The sequence below is a fragment of the Octodon degus genome, unplaced genomic scaffold (assembly GCF_000260255.1).
Source record: "Octodon degus isolate 3935 unplaced genomic scaffold, OctDeg1.0 scaffold00025, whole genome shotgun sequence".
NCBI lineage: Eukaryota > Metazoa > Chordata > Mammalia > Rodentia > Octodontidae > Octodon > Octodon degus.
The window spans coordinates 7630406-7651424 of NW_004524601.1; the positions used below are offsets into that span (position 1 = coordinate 7630406).

At 38.6% G+C, this 21019-nt stretch overlaps 1 non-coding gene across 1 annotated transcript; it reads left to right on the plus strand.

Moving 5' to 3' along the window:
* The first annotated feature begins 948 nt into the window (after positions 1–948).
* LOC111816043 lies at positions 949–1053 on the plus strand. Its single transcript, XR_002820581.1, has one exon. It is a non-coding gene; the product is annotated as a U6 spliceosomal RNA (small nuclear RNA).
* The last annotated feature ends 19966 nt before the right edge of the window (positions 1054–21019 follow it).

Here is a 21019-nt window from a genome sequence, read left to right on the forward strand (position 1 = left end):
CCTTAATGGGAAACAAAGTTGATCTCTAGAGGTCAATAAATAACTGCAAAAGATAAAATTCTCTCTCGTGCTGTAACCTCCTCTGGCTTTATGACAACCTGCATTTCTGTTTCCTGTTCCCTTTGCTTCGTGGTTGGGGGGCTCTGTGCAGCCCACCTCCCAAGTCCCACTCCCGCCTCTCAGGGCCCTCACCACGCAGCTACACTCCTGAGATGGGGAGGCAAAATAAATATTTCAACATTTAAAATATAATAAAAATAAAACTGCAGTCCCCAAAGTGTCTAAGAACTTTGGGCACCCCTAGGAACTAAGCACAGGACATTTTTTAATGTAGAGAAAAAGGCAGCATCTCTAGGATACCAGGTAAAATGCAACTATAAAATTGAGATCTTGCTAAGTGTTAACACTTGGCCTTGAACTTTGCTGTTTTGATTTGATTTCTTTTTTCTGTATTTTAGGGAAGGGTCTACAGGGCATTCACGGTCTCACTACTAGATCGGACTTGTAGTGATTCTTCTGTTTACAGTCTCCCAAGCGATGGGATTACAGGCGTGCACCACCTCGCCCAGTCTCAATTGCCATCTCAGTGGGCCCCGGGGGCAGGGCCGGGAGGGCAGGCCCGGGAATCGAACCCCTGGCCCCTGAGCCTGCTTGCAGGCACTTTCATCCGCTGAGATATTTGGCTGGCCCTGATTTGATTTAGATGTTGTATGAAAATCAATTCCGGAGATGCTAAAGGTGTCAAGAATTCCAATATTTTGTGAACCACTATTTCATATAAAATATCGTTAATATTTAAAGTGAAATCCAAACCTGATCAGAAGCATGCCAACGATCAATTTAAATAGAGGGATACAATTATCAAGTTCCCTTCTATATTTATATGTATAGTCTATTACTAACCATGGAATGATAACACGAATTATTGAATGTAAGAACTGATGATTGTGCTTGCTTCGGCAGCAATTTACTAAAATCAGAACAATACAGAGAAGATTATCATGGTCCCTGCGCAAGGATGACACGCAAATTCGTGACGCATACCATATAAAAAAAAAAAAAAACCAACAACCACAAAAGAACTGATGATCTTGGAAGGAAGATATCTTGCTGGTACTATGTAAAAACACTTGGGGAAGAACTAAAGGATGAAGACAGAAGAGGCAACGAAAATATGCCCAAAACAAATAATTAAAAACTTCTGTTATCTGATGATTTTTTTCATATGATGTTAATGAAAAAGATAAGGAAGAAAATGTAGAAGATATTTTTAATAATATAATAAATATTACTAGACACTTAAAATTCTTACAAATTAATAAGAAAAAATAATCCAATAAGAAAAATGGGATCAAGGAGTAAGCAAGTACTTCAAAAAATAAAAATATTAAGGGTTGAAAATAAAACAATGCTCAATAAAACAAAATGAAAATAAAACAAAGAAGTGTAAATTAGAAGCGCACAAAGATTTTTCTATGCATTTAAAGATGACAAAACACAAACATTCTTGTCTGCTCATAACTAATGTAGAAAGCAACGAGGTGCTCCGGAGGCCCACACATGGAGGCGGGAGCATGCACAAACGTCAGTGCATGGGAATCATCTGACGCTATCCCGCGCATCTGAGGACAGGATAATCTTTTGGAATTACAATTTTCCTTTCTATCTCAGAAAATCTTCATGTGCATATCCCAAAAATCAAAGAAATAGAATAGACTCTATCTTTTCCTAAAAGTATAAACCAAGAATAGTGAAACGTGTTTTGACTGAATAATTAATATATAAATTAAAAGTTATATAAGGGAATGACACACAGAGTGAAAATGAACACATTACAGGTGCTCAATTCACTCCTCAATCTTAGGACCAAATATTACTTATCAGAAACAAATAGAGGACATTGCAATTAAAACTACTGTATAAACTACAAGATTAACGCTGTAAAGCATTATGGAAAGGTGTAACAGAAATGTTTTGAAAACAAAAAGAGATGAAGAAAGAAATAACTAATGAAATGAAGACCTATGACCCAGTATAAAGAAAAAAAAAAAAAAAACTGAAATTCAGGAAAGGTGCTCCAATAAGTAATTTTAAGTGTGCATGTAGTCATTGAATCAGACCATGTTCCTAGGAGGAGTTTTGGTTTGTGTCTAGACTGGGTGGCCCTCCAAAGCCTCAAGCAGTCATGGAGCAGGCTTCTAGCATTTATGATTGACCCATAGTCTACGCTGAGATTATGGGTGTGCCACAGCCGTCGGGGTGGGCAGCTTGCATGTGGTATAAGGGAGAAAAAGAGGCTTGCTCTCCGCTGCTCCTCCTTTTTGCTCTGGCTGTTGTTGTTGTTTTCCACTGCTGTGAACTGCTGTCCTCTGCCACGTGTCACTCTGCCTTGGAACTAAATGAGTATGGACAGAAACCTCCACAAACTAAGAGCTAAACAAATCCTTCATTCTTTAATTTAGGTTTTGGGTGTTCTGCCTCAGCAATGAGAGAAAAGTAACGAGGATATGTGGTATGTTATTATTGTATTTCAATCTTATATTCAGATTGTGTGTAGGGTAGTTAACTTCGTGAGGCCTTACAAGATACAGAGATGAAATGGAAGTGTGAAAAACAAAAGAGAGGGTAGAAAAGAGAATACAAAGAGGAACTGAAATATATTAAGTACTGATTCCATGCAGTGAATGCAATCATTATGTACTGCAAACATGTACTTTTTAATTTTTTTGAATATTTGACTTTTTAGTACATGTTTGCAGTACATACATCACCCCAAAAGAAGTGAAAGAAAATCACTGTCTGCAGCCAAGCCTTAAGTAGGGTTTGCTATGCTCACCAAAGCCTGTGTCGTTTTTCTCCTACACAGAGCCCATCAGCCTGTTTGGATGCCTTCTGCAGTGGGTGGGTTGGAGCCACAGTTTGAACCAACAGCGTGTGAGTGGAAGTAAGAGAGATATCTTCTCCAGCCTGCAATGGTTGGGCGATGAGTGAACTCTCTCACACTTTCTGTCCCCCACCCACAGCCCAGCACAGAGGACCTACATCCCTGCTTGAAGGAAGATTGCTTGACCAGAATCACATGGATGGATCTGAAAGTGAGAAAAAAATCTTCTGGTAAGCCAAAAATGACCGTGTGCTTTCCTATTTCCATGTGCACTAGAATGCTCCTTCTGTGTTTGTCAATATCTTATACAAAGAATGGCTCATGCACATTTTCTGATTCACTCCTAATGTGCTAGACATGATTAGTCTCCACATTACTGAAAAAAAAATAAATAGACGTTACTCAGATTTAGTATCAGAATGAGATTAATATTTTCCAGTGATTATATGGCTTTACAGTCAACATAGTTTTTTGAGAAACAGCAGAACATAAGAGGATATACAAAAATACAGGACCTGACATTCAATGCAATTCCTGGGCTAAAAGATGGGTTGTCTTTGCTAAAACGATGTTTGGGCAGAGTCTGTGGGTCAGTCGGTAAGGTAGGACAGGGTCTCACTGGGGAAGCTTAACTTTTCACATCCTGCTGCCTCACTTTTTCATTGTGTTCATTTATTTTTCACTCTTCCTCAAGATCCAGAAAATTATTTTAGAAATCACGGGTAAGAGTTTACCCTTTTCAAAAAGTAGTCTTCCTTTGAGATCAATGTTCTTTTTGTTCCTTACTTCCTGGGCAATACACACAGAGTAATTGGCCCTCAATGAGTCATTGTAGGAGACCAATTAATATAAGAAATTCCTAAATATAATTGTTTGTCTGTTAATAGTGGGATTTTATATCTTCTCAAGTATTTATTTATTGTGGTATCCTTCCAACTGACAAAGAGCAATGTGCTTTAGCTCAACAAATTTCAACACTAATAGGAGTTTGTATTTATGTTGAGATTTTTGTCAACTTAAATTAATGTCAGCATCAATTTGTGATTTTCTAGAGCATTAACTTTATTCCAAGAAAGGTAATAATTGCCTTTCAGTTCATTTTCAATAATACTAACATGCTGTTTAAAAGTAATGAACTATATTTTATAAGTAAGAATACTCTTACAGTATTAATATAACCATTAAAAGACTGCAGAAACAATACACAAGTTAATATTCACTAAGCACATGCAATATGCCACAGGTGGTTGGCGCTTTCACATGTTACATTGCATTGCATTTTATCTTTAAAAGCAAAGAAAGACATCAAAATTCTCAGAGGGAAGTATTATGTGCAAAGAAACAAAAATGAATCTGGAAAAGTTAAATGGCTGCTCTTCATAAAAACCACATTGTTATCACTCTACAATACTCCTTATAGGTTATTTGTAAAAACAACCAGTTAAATCAATGTTTGTATATTGTTCAAATATTATCTTATATGCTGGGAATAAAACATATGGCTTTTTCCTCAAAGTAGAACTAATTCCTGTAAACAGATCTCAATCTCTGTAAAGTAGCCCAATAATCTAAGGTTGGCCACACAATGCAAATTTCCACCATAACTAATAATCTTTTTATTGTCTTGTATGTTTCTAGTGATGGTGGAGTACTGAAGTAGTTACATCTTAGTTCACAGTAATTAAAATTTTATGATTCCACTCTGGAAGTACTTCTCTCAGGCTTTTGTTTCAGCAATTTTAACCTATTAAAATTAGCTCACAACTCATTTGGAAATGTAAATGTTATTAATTACTATAAATGTACACAACCTACTAGCCATGTGTGACTTGGAAAAAATGCTCATGTATCTTCAAATATTGAAAATATGAACAGCTCTGTTCAAATGTGTCACTGACAAATTCCTCTTGATGACATTGTCATTAAAGTATGTAATACATTAAAACAAGATCACTGTATGTATTTATTTCTACTGTGTCCCCAAGAGGTTCTCCATAAACATTTATTGAGTGCATGAATTGATGCTTTTTTCTTATTACTAAAAATTCTGTGACTGCTGATGCCCAGCCCTCATTCCCAAAATTCAGAATATATTTGATTAAGAATGTAACACTAGGGGCTGGGGATATAGCTCAGAAGCATAAGCGCCTGCCCAGCAAGCACAAGGTCCTAAGCTCGATCCCTGGTACCAAAAAACCAGAACATAACACTGAAATAAAAGTCCAAAAGTCACCAACCCCCTTAGAATTTTCAAAACTAAGAAGGTATGCAGGTCTTGATATATGAGGTAAATCTGCAAATTACTTATCTAAAATTGTCTTACAAGTAAATGTCATGAAGTATAAAAATATTAATATGATCATAATAATAACACATAATAATAGAAAGGATATATTCAATACTGTTTTGTAAATATTTTGATTATAGTTTTATTTATTATGTATTTAGTACAGGGTTGATAGGGTCTTAATACACACATCAGACTCGTAGTGATCATTCCTGTTTTTCAGCCTTCCAAGTGCTGTGACTGTAGGTGAGTGCATGCCACCATGCCTAGTCTCAGTCACAACTTTCTCAGCATGTCCCGGGGGCAAGGCCAGCAGGGCAGGCCAGAGATTAAACTCCAGGCCCCTGTGTCTTCCTAATCAGGTGCTTTAATCCGAGCAGCTATCTGGCTGGTCCTTATAATTTTATATTGATACTTAATTTAAAAATTGCAAGGCCAGCAAAATAGTTCAGCAGCCTAAATGCCTGCTTAATCAAGAGCAGGGGCCGGGTTCAATCCCTGGAACCACAAACCATGCCATCACTGACCCCAGATGCGCGGAGCTGGCCACGAAAACCAGGCGTGGTAGTGCATGCCTGTCATCGCAGAGCTGGGGAGGCTGAAGACAGGAGGATCACTACGAGTGTGAGCTGCCCTGTACTGAACCCATTAAATGAATAAATCGATAAATAAATAAATAAATAAATAAATGCATGAATAAACAAATAAAATATTGTGAATAAATCAACACAGAGATATTTCAACCTATATTTATAAATATCACTATCTTTGGCTGAAAAATTTTGTCATTTTGTAAATTCCCTACAATATTTCTGAAGTTAATTAACTATGAATTGATATAATCTTTGACACCCATGAATAATATAAATAGTAATTTTAACTCTGCATTGTTAGATGACTCCACAGCATATAAATTCTGATGCATGCGCCTCCTTTGTATCTCGTGCAGGAGTGCCTCGAAGTGAAATGCCCTTCCCTCTGATGTCTCCAAAGATGATTTCAACAGTACTGAACTACAGGAGAGCCCAGTAATGGCTATTTGGAAAGCTAAAGTTGTACCACAGTTTGGGGAAAACTTTTGAGAATTAGAATTTAAATCCACTTCACTGCAATGTTCTCAGTTATTAATTAGAAGATCTGAAAGTGCTAATTATCCCACTAGGGAATCTTTAAAGTTGATTCTGCCAATGCTTTGAAGTTTTGTCAAAGGAAAACCATAGAACACGTGCGTGTGGATGTGTGGTACCTACATATATAAGCTCTATCGCACTCTTAAATGTTATTATAATAAAAGTAGAGCTGCCATTATTGCTTCACCCCTTAATGATATTGTGCCTAGAAATTTAATTTAAACCTAATTTTTAAAACTCCCTTTTCAAGATCTTTAATCATATCTACAATGTTTATTCATGATGTAAGTGGATATAGCCACAGGTTCTGGAGGTGTGGAAATGGTCATGTTTGGTGAGTCTATTCAGCCTATATTGAGAAACATTAAAATAATTTTTAAAAAATTACTTATATTGAAAATATGTGATCACAAAACTGTATTTGAAAAGATTAATCTGTGTGGTACTGATGCTTAATTGTCAACTTCATTGCCTTGGGACCTCCTAGGAGACTGGTAAAGAGCACTTCTGGGTGTGTCCCCTGCGTAGAGGCTTGTGGTCTCAGGTACAATAGACATACCTCCTCTGACCCCTTTCTGTCTGCCAATGCCCCCCTGCTGTGGTTCCTAGCCACCATGAACTAAGAACCGTGGGTAAAGGATTCTCTCATGCCTGTCTATCATGATGTTTCTGACTTTAAGCCAATCAATGGTATGTCAGAGCCCGGAAAGTATACATTAGGAGATAAAGTAGCCTTTTGTTCCCTCAAGCTGTGAAATCATATATTTGATTGCACATGTAAAGGCTGACCAATGCAGCAAACTGTCCTGGGAGAAGCAGAGTCATGGCTTTGATTATGAAGCACCCATATGATTCACCAGCTTTTGGAAATGATTTCTGGGAAGAGCTAAGAAAGGTTTGAAGCTGTAGGATAGAAAAAATCTGAGCTGTGAGCAGCTCAGAAGACTGGCTGATAGCAATCCAGAGCAAAGAGTCCACCTGGGCTGGGAATGAGGCCTGCGGCAGGCTTCCAGGCCAGTGCACAAGGCAGCCGCATTTACAGAGTTGTGTGACATACTCCTGCAGCCACAGGATGCAGGGAGAAGTGCCAGCCACCAGACACACTGATGGGGAATAGGTAAGGCACAGGAAGTAAGAAAGCTAGGAAAAGAAACAAAGCCCACATGAAATCAGAAGCTCTTGCAGCATGAATCCAGAGGGGCTAACTTTCATTCTTTTACAGAGTCACATGGTTTCTCCTCGGTAATGAAGCAAAGAATCTTCGACAATAATAGCAAAAAGACTCCCAAGTCACCAGTCCATGTGCAGAGACTTAGTATGGAAATGGATGAATTTCCAAAGAAGTCACAAAATAAGTAACTAAAATAAATTGAGACTAGGGAACAAATGAGGGAAGCAGTTATTAAGATGTTCAATAAGTGTAAAGAGATGTAAATAAATAGTTACATATTATGATTAATGAAATGATTAATGAGTTTAAAACATACACAAACAAGAAGCTGAATGGCACAAAGAAGGTGATGCAACTTCAAATGAATGTTTTATTAAAGAATTAGGTTATAAAAAGGTTCAAAATTCTGTCAAGAAGCAAGATCTGTCAGGTCAAATACAAAAATTTGAGGACAAAGTTACTGTAGTATATCATTTGCTCATTGATGTTCAAAAAGAAGAAAAAAACAGAAAATGATACAAGAGTTCCAATATGACAAATAAAGGAAAAAAGCCTAAGAATTATAGGAATTAATGAAGGGTTTCCTAGGGAAACTAATAGTTAAAAAGTTAAGGGCTGTCCAGACAGTTCACCAGACTGAAGCACCTGCTTAGGCAGGTGGCGCCACCAGGGTTCAATCCCCAGCATGCCATTCCAGCTGCACCCAGGGGCATGCTGACACAGTGACTGAGACTGGGTGTGGTAGCACACGCCTGTAATCCCAGAGCTTGGGAGGCTGAAAACAGGAGGATCTCTATGACTCCGATCTGTGTAGTAAGACCCTGTAGACCCTGTAGTAAATACATTAAAAATAGTTAAAAAGTTATTCACTGGAATTATTGCAGAAAGTTTACAAAAATAAAGGAGAAAAATGGATACCTAGTTAAACAAGAAATGTCAAATTCTAAATAGATATGATCAGAAAAGATATCACTCCTCTATCTGATACATTATAATAAAAAATCTCAGAAATTCAGAGCAGAGAATCCTAAAACAATGTTAAAGAAAGCCTCAAGTAACACATCATGTCAAATTTATCAGAATAACAGCAGATTTCTGAACACAACCTTTAAAGTCTAATTTTAAAGTCTTTGAACTCAATACTTGGAGCAAGATTTTTCCAGGTCTAAATGAAAATCATCACTAAACCAGATCACTATTTCCTAAAATCCCTCCTTTAAAATAATGGAGGATAATAAGAGTTTCCATGACACAGATAATCTGAAAAATTCCTGAACTCTGAACCAGTATTGCAGAAAATATTCAAGGCAATCCCATGCAGAGACAGCAATGTCAACATCACCAAAATGCCCAAAGGAAAGAATACATTAAACTTGGAAGGAAAAAAAAAAAGAGGGAAAACAAAACCCTTGGAAAGAAGGAAAATAAATCAGCCTGGGAAAAATAATACTAAATAATAATGACAGAAATGGGTAAATACCTGTCCAGAATGCTCATCGTAGATGGCCTTGACCCTTGAATCAAAAGATAGTGTGGCCAACGGGATCAGAAAACAAAGCTCAACCGTGTTGGTCTGCAAAAGACACACCTCATCAGAAAAAATACATGGACTGATGGTGAAAGACACAGTCTGAAAGCTCCTTCTGGCTGGCGCCTGGAATCGGGGAAGAGCAGCTATTCTAAATGCCAACCAGTTGGCCACAAAGCAGAGCTCATCAGCACAGGCAAAGAAGGTCAGTGTATATTGGGCCATATTGGGGGAAATCAATGAAATTGAGAATAAAAATTCGAAAGATCAATGAATGAAATAATTGGTTTTTTGAAATAATAAGTTTGATTAATGAACACTTAGATAAACTCCCCAAGTTGGTCCGACAGTTGTGGGTTATTGTTAAACTGATAAACTCCCCAAAAGAAAGAAGGAAAAGGCCTACATCAATGCAATTAGAAGTGAAACAGACGCTAACAATTTCCAATAATTATAATAAACTATTTTGAAAATTTATATTGAATAAGTTGGAGAATCTAGAAGAAATGAGTAAATTCTAGATACTACAACTTACTTAAATTGAATGAAAGAGATATGTAGAAATTCTGAATAGATCAGAAATAGATGCTTAAATCTATACCATAATAAAAGCCAAAAACTAAAAACCCAAGGATTCACTGCTATGTTGTATTTTATTTTTTTCTTTTTGATGAAGGGTTTTGCTATACAGTTCAGGCTGACCTTGAACTCACTTTGTAGTCACAGCAGACCTCAAACTTGCAATGATCCTTATACCTCAACCTCCTGAGTGCTGAGATTACAGGCATGTACTACGACTCCAGGCTCAATGCTGTTTTATAAGAATTTCAGAGAAGGACTGACACTGGTACTTCTCCAATCCTCCCATGAAATTGAGGGGAAAGTAGCTAACAATCTCATCCCATGAAACTATCACTACATTAATATTTGCAAAAAATAAAAAGAAAAACTACACATGCACATAAACAAGAAAACTACAGTTATATCCATGGTAAATAGAGGTGAAAAATTTCCTCTAAGCTAGTTGCAGACAGAATTCAACACATCACTAAAATACATTGTGATTAAGTCAGATTCACATAAAACACTAAATAAATAGATATAAGGACAAAAAAACATGTTTATAGATTCAGCCTAAGTGCACATTTCCAATGAGTACTAAAGCAACCTTCAGCATCTGTACTCATTAGAGAAATTTAGATCAAAAGAGTTCCTTTTACTGCAGTTAGAATTTTCATTACCCAAATGGCCAGCGAGATGGCTCAGCAGACTAAATGCCTGCTTAGGGAAGTGCAGGGAGGAGGTTGTGATCCTGAGCACCACATGTCTTGCCCGTCTCACCCCGGGCACACTGAGCTGGCCACTGTGACTTGGTGTGGGGGCACATGCCCATAATCTCAGCCCTGGGGAGGCTAAGAACAGGAGGACCACTATGAGTCTCAGCTGCATAGTGAGACCCAGTGTCAAATATATAATAAAAACAGCAAAAAAAAAAAAAAAAAAAAAAAAGACTTTTTTGTTACCAAAACCACAAAAAACAAAAAATTCTGATGAAGATAACTAATATAAGAACCATGTAGATTACTTTTACAGCTTCTCCAAAACTAAAAATAAAACTTCCATTTGATCCATGTGTACATTTCCTAGGCATGTTCCTGAAACAGTCAGAGACACTGTACCATCATGATATATGAATGCATGCGCTTATAGCAACAAAACTCACAAAGATGAGCTCCGGAAGCAGCTTACGTCCCATCAACAGGCAAGTGGGTAATGCAAATAGAGTGCATATGTGCAACAGAGTTTTATTCAGTCACAAAGAAGGTTTCAATTCTCTATCCTTGGCTAAAAAATTGATGAATCTTGAGACCATAACATTTAGTGAAATATTGCAGACATAGAAGACTAAGTCCTGCTTTGTTTCATTTACATAAGGAACTCAAAATATAAACAAATTAAAGAGTTAGATAGATGTAAATGGTAGGAAATGGGGCATGTAAAGGATTAGATTAAAAATGGAGAGGGTTGGGATGGGAGGCTGGAAAGACAGATATGGGCATAGTTTGATTCCTATTTACATGGATAACCATTGTTTTCTAGCACAAGTTAAAGAGGATAATATTGAACATATGCTAGACGCATACACACACATACACGCATACATACATACATACATACATACATACATACATACATACATATTTAGATGACCAATTCTCAACACAAATGCATTTACTGTTTCATGAGCAAATGCTGACAAAACTAGATTTTAAAAAGAAAATATAAAGGAACCATGCAATTCATACAGGGAGAAGAAGTAAAGTGCCTTGAAGTCATTGCAGAAACAAGCAAGATCCTACAAAACAGACTCAAGAGCACCAAGCCATCAGCCCTTGATTTGAGGAACTATTTCCTGGGCCACCTGCTCTGGAAGGGTCTCCTAGAGAATGCATCCCCAGGGGCTTGTTGTGCTGTGCTTGGCCATCCAAGCACTAGGTTTGTTGTTTCCGTATTTCTAAAGAACCAAGCTACTACTGTGGTTGTCAGCAAACCCTTCTGTCCTCCTAATACTGATGGATTTGTAAACACAGGGTGTGTCAGAGCTGGGAGGTCAGGAAAGCTTCCACCTGGATATCAGAGGTCTGCGAGGCCAGGCAAGGATTTCTGGTGAGTCCAGTGCAGGAAGTTGTGCAAATGAAGCCAAAGATCCGCAGAACTGCCAAAATTTCAGATATGCCAGGACCTCAAGGTATTTGCCAGAGAAAGGCACAGGTTATAAGGGGCATGAGCTGAAGGAGAGGACATGTGGGTGCAACCACAAGGTGACATGGAGAAGGGCCCCAGTACTCTGGCGCTCCTGTCTCACCATGATGCATCTTGGATGCTGTACCCAGAGCTAAAAGGTTTGGGGTCCATCAGTGCTTTGATCTGATGTTTTTGTCCACTTTTATTGCACCTTCAGGAAAAGGTAACTTCTTTTGGTTTTTGTTTTATTTCATTTTTACTTGTTTCTCATTTTATTTTGTTTTATTTCACTTGTCACTTTGATGGCTCAAGAGCTAGCTACCAAGGAGGTGGATTATTAAAACAGTGTTGGGTCTGCTTATGTCACACATGCATGAGCTTGGGTACTGCATGTGCTCAGGAAACTCTTTCCTCTCTGCCACTGTTCCTCAATTCTCTTTCAAAGCTGCCAGGAACCAAGTAGCTCTGCCACATCCTGTGATGAAAGCAGCTAACCCAGGAGTCTCTGTCACTCTGCTCTCATTGCTGGGACAAATACCTGACACTCAAAATGAAGGAAGGAAAGGTTTATTTAGCTCACAGTTACTGGAGGCTTCAGGCCATACTCAGCTGACTCCAAGGCAGACTGGCACATGGCAGGGTGCAAACTCATGGTGGTGGCAAAGAGCAGAATGCAAAAGAGCAGAACCAGTAGCAACAATGGCAACAGACGGCAAGTCCATCTCCCTTCGACTGCATTCAGGCTTTCTGCTCCAGGCTGGGGGTAACATCCACACTGATTATCTCACTAGCACATACATCCGTAATAATCCCAGTGGATCATGAGTTAATCACAAACTCCAAAAGTCCGCCCCATAACTGCATGAGGCTTTAAGGGGACAACTAGACACAAATCGTAACAATCTTCCCAGGGAACCCAAAGACTCATGCATATCCTTCTGTGCAAAAGGCACTTTAGTCCATCTTTAAGAGTTGCTAACAGTTTCAGGATTGCTGAAAAGTCCAAGTCCCAACCCTCCTCCAAGATCCAAGGCAAACTCCTAGCTGTGAGTCCCTATACAAATGAAAAAATTAAATACTTCCAACATTCGATGGCACAAGATAACCATTACCATTCAAAACGGTACACACAATAGGATACCAAGCATTGGGACCAGAGCAAGTCCAAAATCCAGAAGGACAAATATTAAGATATGTAGATCCATGTGGAACATCCAAAGCAATCTGTGGCAAACTGTGAGCTCCATGTGGCTCTACCCCTATGACATTTCTGGTGGTTGTAGTTCCCATGACCACTCTCTTTGCTCCTTCCTTGCAGTTTCTCTTAGATGGTCCACATTCTTGGCTTTTCCAAATTTCTGGAGTTCCCACAGAATAGCCTTCTCACTCACAGCTTTACATACTGCCCTCCCGGGGCACTGTCTGGGCTCCTAGGCCTTTTGAAATTGCAGTGGAAGCCTTCTTAACCTCAAAACTCCTGCATTCTGCAAACACCTAAAACCAATACCATGTGAATGATGACGAGGTCTGCTGCCAGCTGGGGCAGTAACCAGGATTCCTTCTCTCTTGGCCATACAGTTTGAGAGCCTGTATTGCTAAGCACTCTGACCCTGATTCCAAGGAATAAATTCTCCATGCCTGCACAATTCTGGAACCTGGTATGGCCATTCTGTAACATGGGGCTCTGAGGCTTTTGCCCCAAGGCAAAGTCCCTTACCTTGTGATTCTGAGGCTGCAAAGGGTTTATGGAGACCTGCCACCTCCTGTGATGTCCTCAGGCCATCTTTTCCATTCTTTTGCTCATTCTCTGCAATGGAGATCCTCTCAGCTCTCTCTTTGCATTCCACAGATTTACTGAGGCTTTCTTTCTGGCAAAATTCACAGCATTTTAAATGATCCTTTTTGGTTCTTTGCTCTTGACTATCAATATAAATCTGGCTAAAATTCCCCAACAATAACCATGCCAGTGACTCAATATTTGGCTGCTTTGAAATTTCTTTTGAAAGATTAATCAATCCACCATGCTTAATTTCATTCTGAGGTAAAGTCTATGGATGTGAGCAAAATGCAGACAAACTTTCTGCTAAGACAAAACACATATTGCCTGGAGTCCAACAACCAATGCTGTCTTCATTCCCAAAAGAAATCTCCCTAGCCTTGTCTTTATAGGCAGTATTTCTATCAGCCTTCTGGTCTTCTAAGCTCTGACCAGGAGTTCCCATACAGAAGAGCTGAGGCTGTTCTAGTGCTTCTTTTGTAGGTGACTCTCCAAACCTTCTCATAAACCATTCCACAAAGCTTGTAACCAAAATGGTCAGGTTTAGTCACAGCAATGACCCCACTTCTCTGGGACAAACTTTGGTCTCAGTTACTCTTCTGTCATTGCTGGGACAAATACTTGACACCCAAAATGAAGGAAGGAAAGGTTTATTTAGCACACAGTTACTGAAGGTTTCAGTTCATTCTCAGCTGGATCCAAGGCAGACTGGAACATGGCAGAGAGAAATCTTTCATGGTGGCAGCAAAGATCAGAGAGAAAAAGAGCAGGACCAGTAACAACAATGGCAACAGTGAGCAAGTCTGTCTCCATTATGCTATATGCAGGCTTTCTGCACCAGGCTATGCCTAGCACTCACACCCATAATCCAAATAGGTCATGAGTTAATCACAAACTCTGCCCCATGACTGCATGAGGTTTTGGGGAGACAACTAGACATAAACCATAACACCAGTACTGAATCTCATGAAACTTACAGTCATTAAATTTATTCTCTTCTAAACTGAGCATTCCTTGTAGCTGGTTCTAGCAATAAAAATCTGACAGTATTGCAAAATACATTAAAAAAAAATCTTACATTGATAATAAGGGGTCATGGGAGGTTAGTAATTAAGGCATTCTATATTTATAGAAGTACAAGCAAAAATGACCTGCTTATTATCTGTATTCCTACTGTATTTTCTATGTTTTTCTATGTCAATCATATCTCGAGTTACACACATCTTTGCACCTATGTCCAAGTTTACATCTACCTTGACATATTTTCTAGGAAAGATTAGTAGAACAAATAAATAAAAAAGAAAAGCAAGTGGAACAAGAAGGAACAAGAAGACAGAACAAAAGAGGGGAACAAATACAGTCAAGTGGGTAAGCAAACACCAGGCAACAATCCTACACTAATGTAACCCACACAAGCAGCAGATAATCTGAATCTGCAGTTCAATATACCGAACATGCTACATAAAATGATCGCGTGAAGCTGGGTGCCATTCTCCTCGATCCCTCCTGTAACCTTCGTGCAGTCTTAACCCACAGCAAGGGCACTGCTGTTTATCTCACAGACTTGGCCAGGGTTCCCCTAAGGGAATATGAATTCACAAAACATAATAAAAAGTCGGTTTGTTTCTCTCTATCTCTTACCTTCGCAACACTGAGTATCATTACATCTAAACCAATTTTGAGGTAAAAATTGCCAACTCTTAGCACTACGGAACATGCAATTCTCAGGACTTCACCAGTTTTATAGCAGCAAACCAAAGCTACACTGTCATAGTTATGGCCACAAAATATTAGTGTGAATCTTAAAGGGAAAATATCAAGGAAAATTGTTAAAACCTATTTTATTCTGATTTTATGAAGTGATATGATTTTATACTGACACCAAACTAGTAAAATTTTACAAATTAGCAAGGTGTGATCATAATATTGACGACAAAATAGCAGTTTTGTACAATTAAATTTAATGAATGGAGCTAAGGAAAAAGTAGCAGCATGCACAACAGTGTATAAATAAGAGAACTATTTGCCTACGGGAGAAAGGATCTCCATGTCAGAGCAATTTGGTGTCAAAATCAAAATAAACGTTACTCCCTCTCTTGCCTTGGCATATAGAGAAGTGAGGAGTTTTATTCTTTTTCCCCGTAGGTTAAAAAAGAGTAGAATTAAGATGCAAAATAAGAGTGTCTTAAATTTCCTACTTCTCTGAACACTCCCAAGAGTCAGCTGTAAACCTAAATTAGAGAAAAACATTGAAAGTGCAAAGGGAGTAGGAGCTGCAGTCTCAGTTTTGTGACAGTCATCTGAAGATGGAACCAACCTTCTCATCTTGCATGAAATCACTGGGTAGCACCTTCCAGGCACACCATAAAGTGATCGAAGTTACCTCCTTACTGGCATATGGTGTCTTATGAGAGTAAAGTGTATGTATAATATAGTCTCTTTTTTAATGCATTTAGTACAGAGTCTGCAGGGTCTCACTACACAGATCAGACTCATAGTGATCATCCCTTTTTCAGCCTCCTAAGCACTGGGATTAAAGGCTAGCACAACCATGCCCAGTCTCATTCATCATCTCAGTGCGCCCCAGGGGCGGGACTGGTACAACATGTTGGGGACTGAGTCCCACTCGCTGTGCCTGCCTAAGCAGGCGCTTTAGTCTATTGAGCTATCTGGCCAGCGCATATATAATATAGTCTTCAATCCCTCAAATCACACAAGAGCAAAGGGCTTAACTATAGGCTCTCAGTTTTTTTGAATGTTTGAGCTAGCAGACCTGGGTACTGGTAATGTAGCAAGAGCCCCTGGATAAGTATTAATTCTTTTCAGGTAAACAGTGAAAGAATGCAGACCTAGACAACACACTCATTGAATATCCCTTGGAATGTTAAGTCATACTATGTGGAAACAAGAATGGAGAGATGGAGCTCATGCAGCAGGACCTGTGCTCACACTTCAGCCAGCAGAGCTGCATGGCTCAGGGCCTCAGCCTCAAGTTCACCACGGATGAGGGCACCAGCCACGTCCCTGAAATGCCTTGCAGTGTGCTATGACCACGTGACGAGAGCGCAGAAACAGGTATGGATCCAGCGCCTGGAGAAGTCAGGAAGGGAAGAGCCGTGGCTCCTCCAGCAGGAAGGCTACCTCGGGGGAAGTGGTCTTGTATAGTTCATGAAAAACAAGTTTATGAAATGTAATTATGTGTGGGAAAAGAATGTGAGAGAGAGGGAAGAAAAAAATATTATCAGCAGCACCGTCGTCTGATAAGAGAAATATATCATCACCGGTACTGTGGTATAAAATGGGAGAGAGAAGTTAGCAAGGAATAAGGAGGGAGAGAGCAGAGGGGCTAGCTCAGTTTTATCTGCGTGCTAAAGCCAGGATTCAGGCACCACAGTAAAAGGAGCCCATCAAGATTTACAGAGACACATGTGTCTTGAAATCTGAGCAACTATTTTGATGACAGCAAAATGCAATATATTAACTATTGTTAATTTCCTACTATCTTGTTTTGAAATTCTGTTATTGATTTTATTGTTTTTCTCTCTTTAAAATTGAAAAAATATTTACAGAGATGAAATATAAAGAGAATAGTGAATCATGAAAGTACTTTGGAGTCAGGGATTGATAGGGACCAATGTATTCAAATCAGGGCAGGGAGAGGTGTGTGGCAAAAGCACTGGCTTGCAGACACGTGAAGAAGAGCCTAGTGAGATCACTATGTATCCTAAAATGCGCTGATAAAATTGAAGGAAGGCAAGACTTTGTCAGGAAGAGCTTCTATTTAAAAAAGGAGAAATATTATTGAAATTCTGTGGAACAAAAGAGAACAGGGCTAAATTTATACACAAGAATATAAGGGGAGAGAAGAATAAAGGATCATTTAAAGTTTCAGAGTTTGTAGATTAGAAATTGATAGTATCTGTGAAAATATAATATTCAAGAGTGCAATATAAGAAGGAAATTTGGACTGAGTAGAATGAACAAATATATTGCATTTTCGTCTCCCGGGGTATCAAAATGCGATGTAAAATGGACAAACGAATAAGAAGCTCACGCTTTTCCGGCAGGGGAATTCAGCAACGTGCGGCTTTAGGTAGCTCGGGCAATCATAACTAATCAATCACAAGACCGTTTCAGCTTTGTAAAGGAGAAATATATAGCAAAAGAATACAGTGTTCTTGTCTCTTTTTGAGGGAAGGATGTAATGTCAGGAAGAGATGCCAACATATGCATTTGAGACTAGTTATTCTACTATTTGGCTCATACTGTGAGTTAAGCAGGTATGCAAAGCTGCTTATTGGTTGGTGCATTAATGTTTTATGCATTTTTAGCTCATGAATGATATTTGTGTGTATATATATGCATATACTATATATATATATATATATATATATATATATATATATATAAAGTTTCTTAGTGGTATAAATACAATGTTTACTTGTAGTATAAAACCAAATGAACTCTTAAAAAAAACAGGTGGACACACACACACACAAAAAAAAAGATTTGGGGCTGGGGCAATAGCTCTCTCCCATAAGCACCTGCTTGACAAACTCAAGGTCCCTAGTTCAACTCCTGGTACCACATGCCATGCCTGACACTGAAACCAGGTATGTTGGTGCATGCCTGTAATCCCAGTTCTGGAGAGTCTGAGATGAGGAGATCATTACAAGTCCAAATTGTGTAGCAAGACCCTGTATCAAGTAAATAAAAAAAGAAAAAGAAAAAGAAAAACTATTTGAAGGAGGATTTAGTGTACAAGTGTTTTCACAATTAACACATTCAAGGTAAAAATAATACAATGTAAATGATGACCACAAATGTAAGGATAGACATAGATACAGATAATTTAATTATTTAATACCTTAATATGGGAGACTACACTTCACTAATGATTTTCTCAAGTACAACCAGAATACAGCAATTCTAAGAAAATCAAGTCCTAGCAATGCTAAGATAATCCAAACTCCACAAACAAAGAAGCAGAAAACATTTATGAAACGGTAATTACTAACAATTTTCCCTTCAATGATGTGGATGAAATCTGAATTTAAGAGTTTCTGAGTTTGCGTGAGTGTGTAAGTCTGTGTAGTTTCCAGCACTAAGAAAGTAAAGAGTGAAGAGTACAGGAGCAAGAGATGGTGCCATGCTGTCACGCAGTGTCACCATTTAAAAATTGTTTTTATGGTGTAACTAAAAACCTTGATACCTAACTACTGCTCGGTAAGTATCTTGGGTCTGTTGCCATTGGAAAAAAAAAAAAAACCCTGAGAATAAAATTTTCACATAAAAGTTAATGGATGAATAGCTTAGAGTCACAGTCTACCAGGAAATGGGCATGGTCAGCAAGGGAGTTACTCTGTGAATTTTTGACACACTCAGAACAAGAGACTCCAAAGAAGATTTGTGCCAAGAGGATGGTCCTTGAAGCAGCATGGAATAAGTGAACGTGTGACCCTATATAGGAAACACCCCTTGAAGGTGGCTCTCATATGCCCCCTGTCCTTAGCAGCCACTAGAAGGCGGACACTTTGGAAAAGACAATGACTCATCAGCCACCATTACAAGCAATTAATTCTAGTTTTCATGTTTAAGAAGAAGCATGCATCTACCAAAGCCACTGAATGCATGAATATTTATTCTATATCTCAAAAAATGATTTGCTAAATGTCCTGAATTCTGAAGTTCATTTTGGCATGCTATGTTTTCTAGGTTTTTGGCTATTACTATTTTCTAATTATAAATCTGAGGCCCCGATGCTTTCTTTTCTCTTATTAAAGGGGTATAAATACCATTAAGTTGATGAAATAGCTATGTGCAAATCTGAGGGCGAGTCTTTTGTGCTCGGTAATAGCCTTACTTGTGCTAGATTTCTGATTTGCTGGCCTTTATTGACATAAGAAAACATATTTTGTGAGCATAGCTGCCAAAGACAGCATTTACAGCCTCTAAATAATTAGGTATTGATTAATTTCACCAAGAATATATGGGGCGTTTTTTTCAAGCTTGCCCTTTCTTAAAGATCATATAATTTCAACTAGAGAAATCACGAAACAGAACCTCAGTTCCTAGTTGCTCGGTCCTACTGCCCCTCATCACAGCTTTGTGGATGAACTGAGACAGCTCCAGCGGCACAGGACCGTGGCTTTGTCCTGGCCCACTTCCCATATCTTTGTTCTTTCATTGTGCTGAGCTAGGAGAGCCTACCATCTTCATCTCCAAGTCGCTGAGGTAAGAAGGAGGAGATGCATCAAAACTGCCTGAGATACAATAAAGAAGCGATAAGACATTTTCTGGTAAAGATACATTAAGACAAGTGCAGGTTCTGGAGTTGAAGGTAGTATTAACAGTCATGGAGAAGTGAGACACAAAATTGTCTTGTTCTCTAGTCATTTGGGCATTTTTATTTTTAAGAATTTTGAGAACATATGTATCCCTCATCTTGAGCACACTTAACCCATTGCTCCTGCCCCTTTCTGAAGCAGCTCTAGAGGTCTCCTCTTTCATAAAGGACTTCAGTTGTGCTGTCTTGGCTGTCACAGTGTCCTAACGTGATTCAGAACGTTTTCCTCATGGTCATTTTAACTTTCTGAAAGAGAGCCAATAGTGACACAGCGCCAAATCCAGTGAACAAAATGGATGGGGACACACCCTAATATTTTTAGGATGCTGCCTTTCCATTCGATGGCACTTGACAGCAGCATTCATGGCCTTTTGTGCATGGGACCCCTTAAAGAACTACTTCAAAGTGTGTCAGCATGCTGGGGTAAGTGTTTCTGCAGAGAGGACATATTGGGGGGGATTAATGGCCACTTATCTTTTATATTTTTTTTTAATTTAAGAACCCCATATATTTGATCATGCCATATAGAGAGAGATGGAGATAGATAAGCTAGCCTATGTCTATATGTGTGCGTACCTACATACATGCATGAAGTTAACAACGTAGATTTGCAAATACATATTGACTATTGCAAGATACAGATATGCTGGCCTATTGGCTGAAAAAATATGAGCTATTCAGTTGTAATATATGTAAGATAATATTCAGTATGCATTAATGGAAGATTCAGAACTACTCTGAAAAGATGAAAATAGAAATGCATTCTTCTCACTAGAAAGATTGAAAATATTCTCTTTAATAAGAGCAATAATCATTTTTAAAATTCTAGTTTTCTAACCGAAGAGACAGAATTTTTTCATTACAGATATTATTGGTAGTAATAAATCAAGTAATTCTAAAGGACATATATTACTTTTGTCTTATTTCCCTCCTTCCAATTCATTATGTGGCCAGTGGGACATACCTTCCCACTTGTCAGTGGGTTAATACAAAAAATTACAGATATCAGTCCCTTATATTACTTAAGACATGGTTATGGTTTCATAGGAAGATTTTCCAAAGGCTTCTGTGTTGAAGGCGTGATCCCTAACGTGATCACGTTCAGATGCGGTGCTAGGGAGCCCTGTGGAACAGAGTTCAGTGACCACATC